This window comes from Genypterus blacodes, unplaced genomic scaffold (genome assembly GCF_046128005.1).
Source record: "Genypterus blacodes isolate CSIRO-AG114 ecotype Tasmania unplaced genomic scaffold, CSIRO-AGI_Gbla_v1 ptg000055l_1, whole genome shotgun sequence".
Taxonomy (NCBI): domain Eukaryota; kingdom Metazoa; phylum Chordata; class Actinopteri; order Ophidiiformes; family Ophidiidae; genus Genypterus; species Genypterus blacodes.
Window position 1 is genome coordinate 5,821,538 of NW_027466867.1, and position 19,391 is coordinate 5,840,928.

The 19,391-nt window shown below is 48.8% G+C and overlaps 1 long non-coding RNA gene across 1 annotated transcript in view; it reads left to right on the forward strand.

Moving 5' to 3' along the window:
- Positions 1 to 218: 218 nt before the first annotated feature.
- The window catches only part of LOC143002196 (uncharacterized), a 69,297-nt gene continuing 50,124 nt past the window's right edge, over positions 219 to 19,391 (forward strand). Inside the window, exons 1-2 of the long non-coding RNA XR_012963761.1 lie at positions 219 to 628; positions 13,501 to 13,611. This is a non-coding gene — a long non-coding RNA (uncharacterized LOC143002196). The remainder of the gene's footprint in view (positions 629 to 13,500; positions 13,612 to 19,391) is intronic.

Here is a 19,391-nt window from a genome sequence, read left to right on the forward strand (position 1 = left end):
CAGGCGGGCGGGCAGGCAGCAGCAGCAGCAGCACCAGCAGCAGCATTCCCGGCGCCTCCATCATGTCAGAGTATGTATGTGCTTTACAGTGGTGGTCCTGTAGAGAGCGGTAGATCGTCTTCATACGCCGCCGCGTACACTCGCCTTACTGTACTGTACATAAGCAGGAGGGAGGAGCGACTGTGTAGTATTTCTTTTTTGATTCTTTCCCCCCTCTGTCGTTGCAGCCCATGCAAATGCTACTGGAAGGCAGCGAACGGGGAAAAACGACGCGGATCCACACGCTAGCTCGGTAGAGAGGAGGCGAAGCGGAGCGGAACGGAACGCGGCGCCACGGGAGCTACTTTGACGGTACGGAGGCAGGACGGAGCGGGGCTTTGGGCTCGGACGTGCCGCGGCGGTGTGGCGAGTGCTGCCGCTACACTTGTGCAGAGAACCCCGGGGGGAGAGCCCTGCCTTTGCCTTGGCTGACTTTCTGGCGCTTCTTCGTTTCCGCCGAATATCCCCCCCCACCCCCTCCACATACACACACACACACACACACACAAACACATACACACACACACACACACACACACCCCTCTACAACCGTGATCTACAACCTCGGACCGTGCGTGGAGACCCTGCGGTGAGTATTATATCGCTGTAGCGGGATTGACCCCACAGGACGTCCGCGGCGGCGGTGTGTGCATGCGTGTTTTTTTTTGCCCATGCTAGCTCCGGGTAGCGGGTTTGACAGATCAGCCCCAGCAGCAGCCCCAGCAGCCCGGGTACACACAGTCCAGCGCAGGCGAGGGTTTTAAAGCTGCTTTCTCGCCGTTCCGCCTCATACGATGGCGGTTTCCTTCCGGGTAGGGGAAGCGGCACCAACGACGCGGTAACACTGCGGGGTTGGAATGGTGCAAGGCCAACCGACCCATGCGTTTCTGCCGGATTGTTGTGCATAAATGTGTTGTTTGTGCAGACCGACAGGGCCCGAACTTGGATTGATGCCTGCTGCACTCCGGGGCGCGCATGGTCCACTCAGGCGCGCACACGCACTGAGACAAGAGACAAGAGACAGACAGTAAGACAGAAACCGGATCGATAGACATCACCAGCTATACTACACCCATAATGTTCCTATAGGGAGCCTTTGTTACATACGCACTGCTTAAGTTACCCCCTTTTCACGTTTCCTCCTAGAGGCGCTGCAGAATCCCGCGATAACCTTGTTGGCGCAATAGTCCTTGTTATTATGTTGTGATTATAAGGTTAATTTATCTGCACAGCCCACCTTGAGATGTACACATAGGAGGTATGGATGTGTTGAAGGGTTTAAGACACACACACACATCTTGCATTGGCCTGTACACAGACATATTTGGGTGATATGGAATTAATTGCACAGTGATTTGAGGATTCAGGCTCAGAGCTTTTGTGGTAGGATAAGTAGGTTTGTCCCTAATGGTAGCTGCACGTATTGTTATGCACAGTGATGGATTAAGTGTTTATTCATACTCAGGTTTGCAATCATAGGTTTGCAAATCGAAGTGGGATGCAAAATGTGCATGATTTTGGGGGGAAAGGCAGATTTCCTCTGGGAGTTAAAGGATTCAGCAACTTGAGCAATGATAATACAGACGCGGGGCATTTGAAAAAAACATTATAATTTAGTTGTACGCCTTATATTCAGCTGTTGGTGTGTTAAAGCCTTTTGTCGCCACGTTACAGCACGCTGCAATATTCGAATCCCTTAATGTAACCACTCCAGCTCCAGTCAGGGTCAAGGTTTAGAGATTCTCGCTCGTGTTGGTCTCCACAGTAGTGAGTTGCGCCGCGCTGATAAAACAGAAAGTCACAGTCTGCAAGCTGCGCGTCCTCTGGGCTCTGTTCGTCAAACCGGGGGGGGCGGGGGGGAACAGAAGCGTGTACACCGGCTGCTGTGAGTCTATCTGTGCAACGTGAGAGGACAAACACAGCGCTGTATAGAAATCAAACTTTAGCTGTCGTTCTCTGCAGCTCTGTATCTGAGCCGCTGAGCCAACGCAGACTTGAACACAGATAATTTTCACATCTGCTGGTATGGCCTCAAATGCCCACTATGCATTAATCATTAGCCATGGGTTTAAAACGCAGTGTTCTTTCCCCTGGGTTGATTATTAGCTTTGGCCAAATCACCATTCAACTATAAACATTTTCTCCCGGTGTATGCCCTGTTCAAATCGGTACATTGTGCACTTTGGAGAGGGCAAAAGCCACAGTGATTAAAATCCTGCTTGTGTCAGACCCACAAAAAAAAGGATTTCCTCATAAATGTGGGTAAACACAATGCAGCACTAAGAAGTAAACCTGAGGAGCTTTTGAGTCATTCTGTAGGATTTGTATCTTTTTTTTTTACTGGATTGTTTTTTTAGTTCTACTGGCTGTTTTTTTTTCTGTGTGTGCGCTGCCTCTGACTGTGATGTAACAGTGTAGTCGAGGGGAGGTGGTTGGGTCTTAGGCATTAATCTCACTGCAGCCCCATGTGACCTGGTCTACATTCTCTCCTCTCCTCTCCTCCTCTGCTCTCCTCTCCTCTCTTCTTCCTGTTTGTTTGGGGCTCCTTTAGGGGGGTGCAGAGGTGACCTTCTTTAGCCTCTCTCAGCAGCGAGCACCCCAACGGGCCTCTCTTTTTGTGACCCCACTGTCTGTTCCTGTCTGTTTCCCTTCGCTTTTCTCCCTGGCCTCCTTCTTTTATCCCCTCTCCCTCTCCCCCTTGTCTAACCCTCTTTCCCCTCCCCTCTGCCTGTGGCGGGGCGGCAGCGCCGCCTGCTTTGCAATGTATAGAGATCAGTTATATAACCTCAGCTGTGCAGTCGATGTCCTGGTCTGCCTCTGCTGTATAATGATGTCAGAGCCGTCTGGAAAGGCAGAGGGCATTCTGGGTAGACCAGCATGTCAAGAGCTACAGTAATCCTGAGCTGAGAGCGGTGAGTGCGGTGAATCTCTCCCCCTATGTCTCTGCGGGTGGAATGAAGGGTGAGGTGCAGCTTTGTTTTTTGTTTTCTTTCTTTTTTTGGCTTTTGAATCTATTACTTGCGGGAATGATGATGTCACTCTAATCAATTTTCAACAGTTCACTAATTGACCTTAACTAATTAACTTATATGTTGAACCCGACACCAGTGCTGGGTTGTTGATTTGACACCGTTCTGGTGTCAAAGGTGACATATTTGATTAACCCCGGAGTTCGCAGTGCATTACGTGTTTGCTTGACCTGACATGCCCACTGCCGACGATACAATAGGAAGACACGACGGCTGTTATTCTATTCCATTTATTTAGTTTGACCTCGGCCGATTGTTGCTCTTCCCATAGAAAACGGGGCCCCGAGGAACCCTTCCACATTGTCTGTGTTTTCGCCTATGGCTAATTAGATTATATCGCCCATATGCTGCAGACGTGCAGGATGTTCCTCGGCTCCATTCAGCCTGTGTGAATGCAGCCAACCAATAAATGTCATCTGATCATCACGGGTTTCTGCTCTGAAACTGGGTTTAATACATTGGTGGCAGCGTATATAGCCCCGTGTTTTTTTGGGATTCGTCCTCGCAACAAAGCCATAATACAGATTTGATAAGACCAATTATACTGCGGAATCTTGCCTTTTCATTATTCATGCAGTCCATTCTTTCCAGTCACCATAGGAATACAGATTTTGGCACAATGGTCTCAAATGTACCCTGAGTGCCCGCAGGATGGTATGCCCAATTTGTCCTCCTAATTCTGTGGAAAAAAAATATATTTAGAGTCCATTTTAATCCAAAGCGGGGCCGGACCACAGTGCATCAAATCACATAGACCTAATGACGATACTCATCAAAGAATATGCCAAGTCAGCTGATGCCAATATAATGCCCATGACTAATAAACACTATATTCTCTGTGCTCCCCCTCCATAAAGGAAACTTCATGCCCCCGCCCCTCCCGCCCCCCCTGCTGTACTGCTCCATGCACGTAATCATGCCGCCGTCCTTACTGGCAAACCTCATTAGCTGACAGAAATGAGATCAACCTCTCAGCGTGATCGGCCGAGTTCATTTGCGAGGCGTCTCGGAAGCCCCGGAGAAGCTCCACCGCTGATAAACACGCTGTTGCGGTTGAACACGACAAGAGATTATCAGAGCTCACTCCACTGGTCTTAACACAGGCCACTGGGGGTCCTGCTGTCCTCAAGATAACAACCGCCCCCCCCATGTCCCCCCCGAACTCTACCGCGCAAACACACACTCGCAGACACACTCGCAGCGCCCCCTCGGCCGCGGCGCGTTCCAAGTCTGTGGCTTTTCTCTTCTTAATGAGGCAGGGTTCCTTTTATTCTGCGGGTCATGTCATTTTTTATTCAGTTATTTCTGTTTAACAGTGGTGGTTTCCGCGCGGACGGCTGCCAGCAGCTCCCCCCCGCCCCCCCGTCCTCCCTCTCTTATTACTGTGTACAAAAACAGTGACACTCTCGGCCTCTCCCCGGCCCACGTGCCCGCCGGCGCTGCAGGAACGTGTAGCGTAACGTAGAAATCGAAATCACCAGGAGAAATGGCGTAACGTATAAAGCGGCCTTTTTTTACGGGCCAGAGAAAGGAGCCCAGGCCGCTTTACAGAGCCGCACTTTGCTCTTATTAACACCCATAAGCGCGGCTCTGCCCGGGTACGACTGGGGCCACTCACAACTGGCTTTTCATCAACGGGAATACTTGGCACCGGGGCCTCGAAAGGTTTATTTTTGCCAGGGCGAGGCAGAACGCTTTACGAGGAGGGGGTCCATCTGACATTTGCTGGCACAGAAGCTCTCTCTCTCTCTCTCTCTCTCCCTTTGATAGCTCCTTCACGCCGCCGAGTAGAAGTGAAGTCACTGAACATTTACAGACAAGTGAAACGAGCTTTAAATTGGATAATTTCTTTCTGCTGTGTCATAAACAAACACTCTGGCATAAATAAAGGGATTCCCATCATCTGGATTTGAGATTAAATCGGCAATAACAATATAAATATCTCTGCCTCGGGGGCACAAGTTAATCAATTTATAATCACCACGTTCCCAAGTGAAATGAATGTGTGTGTGATTATGAGTGTGTGGATGTGTGAGCATTAATGAAAAGAGAATTCAAAAGGAGACTAATAAGTGATAAAAGCAGATTGATGCTGGATTTGTAGTTATTTTGTTATGGCAGATTCATATTAGGATTAATTGATGCACACACAGCACCTGAGTGTGTACGCAGTAGGCTCTACCTGTATGTATGCACACACACACACACACACACACACACACACACACACACACACACACACACACTATCTTAGATACTGTATACATGTGTACCCTTATTCTCTGAGGCCAGTATCAACCACCTGCTAAAGGACGAAAGATGATGTCATAAGCGTTTGTGGGATTAGAGGCAAAAGAACAAATCAGTCATAACGCGGCCCACACTTGAAAATTTTCCATCCTTTAACTTATTATCTATCGAGGTAATGAGTAACTCTGAGCAAAGAGATGCTTATAAAACCGGACAATTACAATTTTGGCAGCGCTCCAAGTCCCGCCGCTTCTCCCCTGCTCTTCCTACAAGTATATAGGTCATCACTTCCTCGCCTGTACAACAGCTCGGGCCTCTTAATATCCACGGCTGCAGAGTGCTGCGTCCGTGTTTTCGTCTTCGTCATCGTTTTTTTGCATTATAAAAAAAAGCAAACCCCCCAAAAAAAGGCAGCTTCTTTTTCATGGCTGGCATCGTTCTCTCTGAGGAAGCTGCCGAGGCTTTTAAATGCGTCTCAGAACGCGGCTTGATCAGACGGAGAGAGGTACAACAGGAGGCTTTATTGCTCCCTGTTCCGTAATCTGTCACGCTTGAGGAAATTTGGATGGACTTGTTCCAACGCCTGATGGCTTTGGCAAAACTACAGCGCAAACTCCAGGCTCCTGATCGTGTCGTCTGCTTCAGCACTGATGCCACAAAAATGTATTCCTGATCTAACTGTGTTGCTGTCAGTGCGCTGTACATCCCCTCAGATTTGCTGTCAGTTCCAGGTTAATAATTGGAGACCCGTGTGTGGATTAATCTCCTGGCCGTTAAAGGAGATTGTGTTTTCTGTTATGACTGCGTCTGAAGTCAAAGTTCACCTTGGTCAGACAGTTTAGATGAGCTTCTCTGACGTGTGACCGGTGACCCACTGCCTGCCAGGGCCCCTGCATGAAGTAATTCTCTTTTGACATCGTCCCATAAAGCGGGAAGTGGGAATATTCTGTCTCGCACGCCGGCGGGGCTATTTTTTTTTCTTTCTGCCGGTTATTGTGACTTGTGCTTCTTTCAGGCAGAAGGTTGAAGTCGGCCCACTTGTTAAATTAGGTCAGCGCGTTTGCTAAAGGAATCACCCACAGCTGGGTCTTGGCTCCGAGTCCCCTTCCTGTGTGTGTGTGTGTGTGTGTGTGGATGTGTGTGTACGTGTGTGAGCGTCAGGGCAGAGGGAAGTTTGGCAGTTGGGGAGGGGAGGAGGGGGGGTGTTAGGATAATGAGGCAAGCGGAAGTTGCTGTTGTGAGGGTGGCGGGGGGGCTGGCTGGGAAAAGGAACTCCTCATGAACTGCTTTGTTGACGCCCGAGGCCAAAAAGCGCCCGTCAATACCTTCACCAGTCACCTATTCACACACTCGCTAGCTCGAACGCACCGGTTCACTTTATGAATCGGGAGGACGACGACATGTGAGACGCACAGTGGCGATAAGATGAGGCTGAAGATAAACTCCGCCCTCTCTTTGTTGCTTATCAAGATGATTGTAACTTCAATCAAAACACAGAGATGCAGCAGAATGTAACGCTGCTATTTTTTATTTACGCCTCATTTCAGGTTGTAGCATATCGATGTCAGGATAATAATTGGAGGTACATATTCCCGACACAAATTGATTGTTGGCGCTGTGTTAAGGTGTAACAGGAGTCCAGACGGCCTCTACTCATCCTCCAAATGAGTGAATCGCTGAAATTCACATGCTCCAGATGGTGATTGTATAGATTAGTGGGCACAGGCTGGGGTTAGATCACCTGACAGACCAGGTAATGCGGCGTAATCGGCACGACTATGGGAAGAGAAGCTGTATTTAATCCTGTTTTGGAGGGAAATAGCTTTTTAATAAGGCTGTGATTCATGCGAAGGCTATGCGCTAGTTAGGTGAGGAGGACATTTATTCAGACTTAGGTGTGAAAATAACATATCATTATAAACAACACAGGGGTGCTGCGCTCATGCTGGCACTTTGCCCTTTAAAATCAAGCTAATTTATGGTTACTAAAGGTGAAGAACAATAGCACGAGCGCTGACACATTTTTTTGGCTCGTGAATGCTACGTAAGGAATCCTCGAAAAGCTTGAATTACCAGTGTGAGAGCGATTTAGAGATGTAAACAATAATGCCTGCGGTATACACATGCAGACGATGAAGTCTTTTTCTGCTACCTACGGCTCGCACGTCGGCGTCCAAATTTAGACGCAACCGTGGAGCCGCGGCTTTGCCAGGCATTTCGCGTAAACCAAAGCGTTACTCTGGGATGGCCTCGGGGACATTTTAGCGCCACAGATTAAAGCAGACGTGACGGCAGGTGAGGGAGCCAGGCTATGCGTTTCATCTCCACATATTAGTATTTGCAGCCAAGTTGCGGGATGGAGAGAGAGGGAGGGAGGGAGAGAGGGAGGGAGAGACAAGGTAGGCGGTTCAAAATGCCAATGTTAGCTCCAAGGGCCCTGAGGCTGTGTGTGTGTGTGTGTGTGTGTGTCCATGCAGTGGTTGTTTATGCACACGCTGAGACTTTCGCTGATCTGGCAGGCGTACACATTCCTCATCTGAGTTGTCTCAACTGCAGCCAGATGAACAGAAGCAGCCAACAGTGAGCGCTAAGTGAGTGTTCGTGCAGTTCTCTCGCGCCCCTGAACGCAACACATCTCCTTTTGCACGTGTCTGCTTGGCATGTGGTAAGTACGGCGTGGTGTGTGCAGATATGTCTTTTTTTTTTGCATGTATGTGGAGGTCATGCACATCGGCTTTTGTGTTGTGTGGAGGACGGGGGCGGGCTGGGAGGGGGGGGGGGGGGGGGGGGGGGGGGGGGTGGGGGGGTACGGGGGGTCATGTTTCTTACATGACCCACTTAATATAAGCGTGAGGCAATCACTGTGATTAGCTCACACGACCGCCCCGCACGCCACGGCTTTAGGTCCAGATACACTGGACACTCAGACCGTACGGCCAAGTCATACTGAAGTGTGTTCGATTAGACAACACATAAAATGTTCACACACAACTATGCACAACTGGTATATCTGGAAATACACGTATGCAACATCAACGTATACAACATACATTCATCTGTGCAAACCTGCAGACAGCCATTCTTCATTCAGCCGTTGTGTCTCAGGCGCCCAGATTGGCATACAACACTGAATAACAGGTTGCCTGAGACGCACAATGTTTGCACACGAGGGAAAGGAACGCTATGTACCATACGTCCACCTATGCACAAAGACATTTTTCACCCGGTCACCCACCCTGTTTGGACAGAGCCGTCTGCTGTGGCTGCTCGTTGCTAAAACCCAACAACAAATGCGCGCTTTGACTTTGACTCTGTTTAATGCGAGATGACATTGAGCTGCCAACAGCGCCGGATAATTGGGTTAGCGGTTCGGTTCCAACTTCCTGAATCAAAACCATCGCTAATACGCCATTAGCGTGTCATTAATGATGACAAAATGCCTTTCAGTTAGGAGCGTTGTGTAAGATTTATGATGACTGTGAGAGATAGAACTTTGTGTTATGATGGTACAAAGCCGTAAAAAGTGTTAGATTCTAATGTCACTCTTTTGTAGATAATAAATGTAACAGGAATATGACTCCACCTGTCTGTCTGATTTGGCTCAGTGGAGGCTCAGAGTGAGAGACGGCAAGCCGACTCAGCTCAGGGGGGAGGAAGAGGAAGAGGTTGTAGATGCAGGTTGTGTTCCTTCAGCCGTTGCCCCTGACCCTTTGCTCCGGGGGTCTCGGCTGCCTCTCCAGCTCCTTCTGCCAACTCTCACATCTGTCTTCCTCTGTGCCGAAGCAGGCAGCCCCGACCCCCTGTGACCCTGAATCAGATGAGAGAGAGAGAGAGCGAGCACAGATCACGTGTCAGACAGCGAGTTAATGTATTCTCTGCATGTGCCTGTTTGTATGGGTATCATGTGAAAGTACATCATTTACAGTCCATTGCTCCCCCTTGTTATCGCTCGATGTGTGTGTGCGTGTGTGTGTGTGTGTACATGCAAGGATGTGGGCCGGTCCTTATCTGACACAGGGGGATTAGCTGACCGAAGGCGACCCTTGGCCTTCTCTACCCTCTGCCTGACTGTTCCTTTCCTATTGCGTTTCCATGGCTCCTCGGCCGCCGTAAACTTACCGGCCGCAGCAAAACGCCACTTTGCATTTTGCGTTAAGTAAGCCAGTTTGGTGAAAATGGACCAAAACTACCACAGGAAGAAAATGCAAATGTGCATACGGGCTACATAGGGACATCACTCTTCATGGATGTGATAACGTGTCTGTCTCAGGGCGAGTCTTCTTCGTCACGTTCATGAACTTCATTCCCATGTGCGAGACATGTCCATTAGGCCTGTGTCAACTCCCTTTATCATTACAGATGAGCACCACTGTTATTCCAGCCAGTGAATAATTGATTATTGGACCATTTCTTTTGGAACACAGGGCTCTCTCTCTCTCTCTCTCTCTCCCTCTCCCTCTCCCTCTCCCTCTCCCTCTCCCTCTCCCTCTCCCTCCCTCCCTCTCTCTCTCTCTCTTATTATGAATACTAATGAACACATACCAACACACAAAAGCTATAAAACCTTTTGGCAGCTCGAGCGTGGCATTGGTTGTTTTCACGTTCTATTTATTGCAGTGCCACGGATGAGGAGTGTGTGTGTTACAGTGCCTAAGCTTGTGGTGTGGTATGGTGTGTGTGTGTGTGTGTGTGCACATGTCCTGTGGCAGTGCTCCATCATTGAAATGCAGAGCTCGCCCGCAATGCCAATGAATGTGAGTCAGAAAGCTTCTTTACTGTAGAACAGAGGACGAAGAGAATTAGACAGAAAGGGGAGAGAGAGAGGGAAAGAGAGAGGGGGAGAGAGAGAGAGAGAGACACAGTGTGTGAGCTGAAAATGGGTCAGACATCTGAGAGGCAGGCCTTCCTTTTTCCTGCGATGGGTGTCTGTGGAGACATTACTGCACCTCTTTCTTCTCCTCTTCCTTGCTCTCTCTCTCTCTCTCTCTCTCTCTCTCTCTCTCTCTCTCTATCTCTCTCTCTCTCTCGCTCCATCGTCCTCCTCACTTTCCCCTGGCCAAGCAAAAGTGCAAAGAGAGGAGAGTGTTATTATGCTTGGAATGTCTGCAGAGGACGGGCCTCAGTTTTGGATGCGGCCCAGCTGATCAATCTCCACGTTGGCTCACTTACAGCACTCTCTGTGTGTGTGTGTGTGTGTGTGTGTGTGTGTGTGTGTGTGTGTGTGTGTGTGCGCGCGCGCGGGCGGGCGAGAGTGTGTGTGTGTCTGACTGCACACATAACAACCGAGCTCTTCAGCGACGTAAAACCAGCACTTTGCTCGAAAAGTGAACCGGCGTAACCACACACTGTTACACACAGATTTAATCCTGTGTGGAAATGACCTGTTCTCCACACGGAGCCGTGGAGGAAACGGTGGCCGTGATTCACCAGGTGGTTTGGCAAAGAGCGTCCCCGAGTCAGGTGGCGTAGCGCTCGCCGTAGCCGTGACGCCCACTCCCAGCAGCCCTAGCAGCCCCCGTTCGGCACAGGACAGCCAAAAGACAAACCGTCGAAAATAAAGAGACACACGTCAAATCTGAGCGTACGGCGTTTCGCCTCCAAGAGATGTTCCCGTTTTGGTTTAAGAATAGACAGCAGCCGTGACATTTAATATGAAGCGTTTGGCAGCCAGTCCTGTTCAAACGTCAGGATTTGTCAGCGGGAAACAATGTCTGCAGTGGAGTCTTGCGGGGATGCTGTCGTTTCTACAATGGGGATTATCTCCGTTTTCTTTTCGTTCTCGCCAACGATTCGGCATCGCAGCCCGCCGGCACATCCGACCCCTCGTGAGGAGATCGTTTCAGGGCGTTTGGCGTGATGCAGGATCACTTCCAGGACGCCGCCTTTCCCCCCTCTCTCCAGAATGTACGCCGCCTGTTCTCGTAACAACTTCACGTTTACAGAAATAATCCGTTATGCGCCCGCCGAGAGAATGAGTTCATGTCTCCTCCCCTTTTTATTCTCATAATGCGGTCAGGTGTACAGCCATAAACGGACTTTAAGGAACAATTAATATACTTTAATGCTTTTAAAGCCCTGAACTGTAATCTGTCGTAGCCATCTGGCCAACTTTGATACCATTGCGCGCTAAAAGCAAGTCACAAGACCGCGGCTCATGTGTAGGCAGTGTTGTGTCTGCAGCAATCACCACCATGCTAGGCCCAGGATTAGTTCTCTCTATACGATTGTCTGTTGCTTTTCACCGTTTTCACTCAGCGATTGCTTTTCTCACAGGCTCCCAGCAGGCAGTAGAGTAATAATAGCTCCGATTCTGTCAGAGTGTTACGATCTGTTCCAGAAATGTCACCCACCTACGGGCTCCTTAACCCGACTCCCTTTTTCTTGACTTTCTATTATTTGACTTTTATTTGCTCTAACAAACGGCTGAAATAATGTTTACCTGGTTTGTCTGTACTCCAGCGCCTGTGCACAGACGCTTTGTGACGGTAAGATGCCGAGCGAACGGGCGCAGATACAGACGTTTGAGTGATTTCTACGAATCCATACCTCTGTTTCGTACCTCCCCGTTTGCGGTTAAGGCAGCGTGCGGCAGCCTTTGGAGTGCTGTCAGGTTTCACCTTGCCTCCAAGCAGCTGGCGCTCTTATCTGGCCTGATTGTGCCGATGCATATTTATCCCCCCTGAGTGGCTGAGAGCTGGCTTAGCATATGGATTAGTTTGGGAATCAGATGCATGAACACACCGAATTGCCATAGGTGGAAACTGTCCGGTTAAAGCCAACCGCAGCGGGTTCGGTCAGAGAATCAATCATCTGCGGTTTTAGCCTATGACCTCTGACCTGATTTATGGAAACAGCAGCCTCTGTGTGCTGATGCAAATTCTGCCCCTGTGTCTCTTTAGATCTTTCGAACATAAAGCAATCGACACCTTTTTATGAATCAAGTGTTTGGCGTATTAACCCACCGACGCAGACCCAGAGACGGCAAGTCAGGTGATGGAGAATGCGTCAAGTATGCCAAAGATATACTGTGTGTGATTATGCAGCGATACCCACGTGTCGCTTCAGAGCGTCACTTTGAGCTCAGGTGAAACTTTGCAGCTAAAGATGTAACTCCAGTTCCAGAACAGAACCCTATTTAAAGTCTGTGTGCGAATTGTTTCTGTGTGAACGCGCACATGTGGACGAGGGTATTTGTGTGTGTGTGTGTGTGTGCCATTTCCGTCTGTGTTTGTGTTTTACAGAAAAGCCACAGATGGGATTTATTACTCGACTTGCCTCTGTCAAATCAATTACGCCTCCTTCAAAAGAGAGAGGCAGATTTGGTCCTGTTCAGCGTAAACTAATTGAATGTGACGTGCAATGGAAAACAATTTACTTTAATAGCCATACATCAAGCCCAGTGTGTTTGTGCTTTTATATTTCAAAAAAAAAAAAAAAAAAAAGTTCCTGTTTGTTCTCGAACACATCACGCATGTTCTGTTCTCTTTCGCCAGTGAACGCATCGTTCTCTCGGGACCTTTTCCTTGCTGTCGGGCGTTAATCATCCACATTTCTGGTGTTTGCCACCCTGAAATCTTCCCTTATATGATGTTTGTACAGTAGATGTAAATAACAGCCGTAGCAGCATGGGCCTCTACTTCACAGGAAGGTTCCTAAGGACATGATCAGGAAATACCTCCACCATGTAAAGCAGACCTCCGTCAGCATCACTGAACAAATATATACCTAGCTTTTGTAAAGTCAGGTTAGGTTGATATAACATAAACTCCCTTTGATTCCCCTGACAAGCCTAAGCCTTAGGTTAGACACCTCATTTGGCTAAAGGATTAGACGACTAAGCCTTTTAGCGGTAAGCTGGTCACATGAAAATCTAACATCGGTTAGCATAGACTAGAAAACCTTGCATCTCCTGTGGGGATTTTCACCTCTTTTGAACTCGGCTAGGCTCCGCCCACGTCATCCCTGACTTGGCAGAGCACGCATGGATCAGTGGCCACGTGGATTTCACTCCTCGTATAGAGGAGCTGAAGCTGCTACCTGTAGGATTTGGTTAACTCCCCTCTGTCAGGAATCGCTCCAACAGGCTTTTCTGTCTCTGCTCTCTGGAATGTTTGGCCCGATGAACACTAACGTTTATTCGCAGCGCTATGAAAGACTCACCGGTGGTCTGTTCTGATTACAGATCTCTTCCCGACCTGACCCGACCCACCCCCCCTCTCCACCTCCGAGACCTACGCTGGGATGAAAGCCGGAGTCAAATGTAAAGCGGCGGCGCTGGACTGAGAGCCAATCGGTGAGTACCATTTCCAAGTCACTCACTATTCCTGTTCCCGCACATAATTAATGAGCGCCGAACACACATCGGCGGGATCTGTTGCGTGTATAGTTACTGCGATACAGTACCGTGATAGTGCCACAAAGACGGGGGGGCGGGTCGGTTTTGTTTTTCTGAGCTGGAACACAGTGTCTCATTTCCACAGGTGCAGATATCGGTTTCGGTGTTAGGGGTGTGTGCGTGCGTATGTGTGTGTATGTATGTATGTATGTATGTACGTCGCCCTAGCCCACTGACAGATCCTGTCTGCTTCCCACATGCTTATGTGTGTCAGTGCGACGTGGTCGGGGTGTCGCGATACCAGCCCGTCCAACTGCGACGCTATACGTTGCGAAGTCTGGAAATTAGATCCCAATTTTAGATACCCAGGGTGGAGGGGGAATAGGGGTGTGTGTGTGTGTGAGAGAGTTAAAGGGTTTGGAGAGACGACACACTTGATGTTAAGAATCTCAAAAACTGGTCAACATATAACAATAGTGTGATAATGCAATTAAACGCAGATATGATTTCTGTAAGAAGTGACACGTTTGGACGAATGGAACCGTTTTAGAAATTCAGTATCCACTGTTTTATGCTCTTGATAAACCCACCACACGGTAAATTGGCAGAATATCAACATTGCAATGTGGATTACTGCAGTATCTGAATACTAAGAGGCTGCAGCTTTTACTCCAGCAAGCTTCAAAGAAAGATTTATGAGCTTGTCTCTCTCTCTCTCTATCTCTCTCTGTCTCTCTCTGTCTCTCTACCTGATTTTGGCAGCCTGTAAAGACGACGGGGGGGGGGGGGGGGGGGGGGGGGGGGATTTGTGCGCTGTCAAATCCTTGCGCACGTCAAACAAACAAACGCCGCTTTTTATTCAAGACTCAGCAATTCTTCAGGCGAATCTCCGAAGCGGCGCATACTAATTCACGTTAACATCCTTACAAAGTCAACTAATAGATGCGAGTTGATGTTTAGCCGGCGACTTGTTCAGCTTGTACTCTCTGAACCTTCGCTAACCTCCTCTGGAGCAGAGTTCAGTATGTTCACATCCTTGTACTTGGTGCGCAGCTCTGACGGCGCTGACAAGACAGTGAGTGGAATTCGTTTTGGTCGCTGCAACAGGTTCGCTCGGCCAGTTCTTTTTTTTTTCTCCTTTTGAAAGATCTGGTGGCGAGCGGCCAGCGCAGCATAGCACAGTCAGACAGACAGACCCGGGAGTTGCAACAGTCAGCACTCCTCACAGAAGAGGGAGAGAGATATCTCAACTTGCACAATGTGGAACTCACAAGCCGCCGCCGGTGTTTGGTGAATCGAGGAAAAGGAGCTCATCCGGGCGCGGGATCTGTCAGAAGGCGGAGAGGTGACCGTGGAAGGCTGCGAACAAAATACATCACTCCCTCGTGGCGCTCAGGTGGCAGAGAGCGAGAAAGAGAGGGACGGGGAGAGAAGGAGGGAGAGGGAGAGAGAGAGTTCTGTGGCACTCCCTGCCCATCTGTCATGCCTAGCTGGGGAATCACTTTCACACATACACACACACACACACACACACACACAAATACAGGCTCACGGATACAAATACAAACACACACGTGTAATCAAGCTGGCGAATACAAACATCTACATGCACGCGGGCAAACACACACACACACACACACATGCATTTTCACACACAGCCGGGCTGAAACGAGCACAATCTAGCGTTTATGTACAAACATCAGCGGCGTGATCTTTGAGCCACGCTTGCGTTCGGCGCCCTTCATCCGGGGAATACTGGGATCCATAAACTGGGATAGATTAAGAATGTGACTCGGCAAGCTGCCAGTGCTTGAATTACTCGACCCCCAGTTTCGACTTCGCCACCTGGCCGGGTCTTCCCAGAACCGTCTTTTTTGGACAGCGCCCATATTAAGACTCAATTTTAATTTAAAGGACCTGAATTTTCCCTCACACGTCCATTCAATCTCTCCCTGGCACTGACCGGAAAACTTAAGCCTTCCCGACCATTAATGCCGAGCAGGGGACACGGTGACATTTAGAGCGAAAAGCCTTACAGAAAGCATCTCAATTTATCTTTTCTGACATTTGAATAAGCAATTTTTCTTGGTAATCAATAGGCTAAACTAATAACCTGCGTTGTGGCTCTGCGATGTCTAGACGAGATATGTGGAGTTGTGGTAATTTTGTTTCTCTCTGCAAAGTCTTGGCTTCATTTGGAAAGATGTGATTTACCAAGCCAGCTGCTAAATGGCATTTCCAGGAACCCAGGAAAGAAGGAAGAGTGAATAATGGATCTCGCTAATAGCAGTTAGCAACCCGTCTGTCTTTGTGCCGCTTAATTGACGGCCGTCCAAACTCTGTGATTGGGCCAAGCGTTGACGCGGCGTAACCGCGGGTGTCTCGCATTGTGTTGTTGTTGCGAAGGCTGAGCGTAGCAACTCGTAGCCGCCGCCGCTGTAATGTCGGGGTTGCAGCTGCGTCGAGGTGGTGTAGGCGGCACTCGTGGAGACGGTGAGGTTTCTTGGACAGCTCTCTCATTCTCTGAAAGGAAGTGGGTTTTCGCTGCCGCTCCACAGAAAACTGAAAAGCACAAAACGCTCGCTCCTGGTCGCAACGCTCTTTGTTGTTTCTCTCATTGTTCCGCCGCCGTATCATCGTCTCTCTTAACTACAGGGCCTGTGTGGGGTCAGCAGGAAGGCACAGGCGGAAAGCGGGAAAACCACAACTGGCATACGGCCAGGGAGTGTTTAATATCATTCCTTGTTACCATTACTTACTGTGCCGTTAACAGCTCTATGTGTATTCTTACTTGAGTCGCTTGGCGTTACAAGGTCCAAAGGTCAAGTTAAGGTCTGTTTTATGTCATTTAAGGGCTGTCTGGAGATGTTGGAGGAGCTAACGGTGTCATAACAGCACTTTGGAGTGTGTAATGTGTCGAGTACAGCTTGTCTTTTCATCGCAGCGAAACACATTTCCGCGCCTCGATGCTCCATTTTCAAGCGAAGGCCATTACGGACTGCCGCATTTCTGAATGTTCAAGTATCATCACATCCTTTTTGGGCGCCGTGTGCGTCGGTGTTAAGAACGTGGCGTACGTTTGCCTCTGACCTCTTTAGATGGTAACCGTAACACCGCAGTGATTTCCTGTTTTTCTGGATAAAGGACACACAACGCTCCCCGCCAAGTCAAATATAGGCCCCGGCCATAGGTAATGTATCAAATGCTGAAATTGGCTCACGCTGCTCAACACCGTTTAATATCGCAGACTTACGTTCCTTTCAGGTGGAGGCTCCGTTTGAGATTTTTCTCTGTAGTTTTCATATAAAAAGGAATTTGTTGGCAGCTTTTTGGCACCGTTTCACCGAGGCCGCTCAGTTGGAGCACGCCAAGGCTTTATTGCTAACAAACTGGGATAACCCAAATGTTCTGGATGTGCGAACGCTTGGAACCGCATCGTCCAGCGTTGGGATGGTTTTTAAAAACTATGAGATCTTGTCCTCTTATTGGGTTGGAGTTATTTCCAGATGTGTGCATTAGCTGCTCTGCTTTCTCCAGCAGAGTCGTACGCTCTCACTCAAAACATACCTTTTTTTTTTTTAAGAAGTCTGTTTAGAAGATTGTTTTAATGTTTATGCCGCCAACGTGCATCTGGAATTCATTTATTTTCCATGAAAATACAACAATATGGACTTTTGAAGGCTCCAGTCAGGAGAAATCCAGAGTTTAACGTATGAAGACGATTTCCTCAGCTATCCTCCCGCTGCAAGATCTACAATCCTTTTTAAATATCAGTACTTTCACAGTTTGGCATGGCGTTAACACAACCTCACGGTAAATACAGGAGAATTCGACTCGGTTCTTCTTTCTCCTCTCAGCGTAAATCACATCCCTCCATGTTGCGTATCGCTAAGCTCCCTGAATTGCCATGACACCCGTCCAACCGGGTGTCATGGTGTGAAATGGATATGATTGTATCGAGTGTTACCCAGCAACAATGAGCGAGTTCTTTAAGCCGACCAGACTGGACGAGCTGTGCCAAGTTCACAATGCAGGCTACTGTAGTTGGGTTTCGCTCGGATTCCCCGTTTACTGACACGGTAGTAACGGCTCCCGTGTCCACCAGGTACATGTGTCCTTTTTTGTACGCGGACAAAACCGTCTTGTCTACTTATCCGCTCCATCTCCTGAGAACCCCCATTTAAGGATGACTTTGTAGCCTACTTATCGTCAACACTTAAATCAGCATTTTGGCCAGTCACGAGTGTGTTTTATGTAGGGCATGGAGCACAGACTTGGTCTTTGTTTAGGAAGGCATCAGCGTTTTGTAAAAATATCAAACAGAAGTGACTTTGACTCTTGGCTGACGCGCTCACTGAAGTGTCACGGGACTCTTTGGACCCTCCCACTTCCTAATTACAATGCATGATAGGGCATGTGATATAGATAACGGTAATGAACCATGTTTGAGGGGCATATAAATTAAATTGATGTGTGTGTGGGGGCCCCGCTGTAATCGCATCACCACAGCTCCCCTGGGCGATGTGCCTGCGATGGTGAGGATATTATCTCCTGGCACATGGCACTTCAGTTAATGTCCTGCTTGTTCCTGGCCGCATAGGCCATTTAATCTCTCCCATATCAGACATTATGACCGTCTATAATATCTCGGCTTGAGTATCAAATGTGTGTAAATGCGGATGGACGCCTCGCAATGTTCGTTCGCTTTTATAACGGGGGAATTCTCATAAGGGCGTTTGTCATTGGCACGCAGTAAATGGCTTCTTATCTAAGTATCTGACAACATCACTTAGTCCACTGTTTAAACACAAAACACAACCCCGCCGCATTGAACATGGCCGCCTGTGTTGGGAATAACAAGGGGCAAAGGGCGAAATCGCAGATACATTCTTAATTTCTGCCCCCGTAAAAACTGAAATAAGGTGGCAGAAGAAGCCTCAGAAACACACTGATAATGGTGAAAATCCCTAAACTGTGACGGCCCCCGAACCAGCGACTTAATGCGTTTTAATGAGTGGCATCATGCGGTCAGTCATGTGAATATTTATAAAACACGGCTGATGTCTCTGATCTGTGTGTGTGTGTGTGTGTGTGTGTGTGTGTGTGTGTGTGTGTGTGTGTGTGTGTGTGTGTGTGTGTGTGTGTGTGTGTGTGTGTGTGTGTGTGTGTGTGTGTGTGTGTGTGTGTGTGTGTGTGTGTGTGTGCGTGCGTGCGTGCGTGCGTGCGTGCGTGCGTGCGTGCGTGCGTGCGTGCGTGCGTGCGTGCGTGCGTGCGTGCGTGCGTGCGTGTGTGCGCTCTGAATACATGTATTTGTCTGAAATGTAAGACAACGTTCTGGTGTGTTTTCTCCTCTTGTTCCTTGCCTTCTCACCCCCGCTCCCTGCTTCACCTCTGTTTTTCTCCTCTCTCTGCTTAATCTTTCCCATGGCTCTGTCAGTTGAAGCACTGAACAGGTGCAGGAGAGAGGGGGACGTGAACTCACACAGTTAGCTGTGCTCGTGTCATACGTGTCTAATGTACAGTCCGGTCCGCCCCCGCTGCCGGCGCACTTGACATGGCAGGGAGAAAACGAGGTCAAAGTACTCGACCACGGCAACTGCGTCTCTCCTTTATCGGCGTCCCTGACTGTGTTTGCTCGCACCCTTAACTGTCTGCCAGGGTTCATCTCGATATATGATTGCAGATAAGCGGCGGGCATTGCTTAGACTTTACATAACATATGGCTGAGTCCATACATT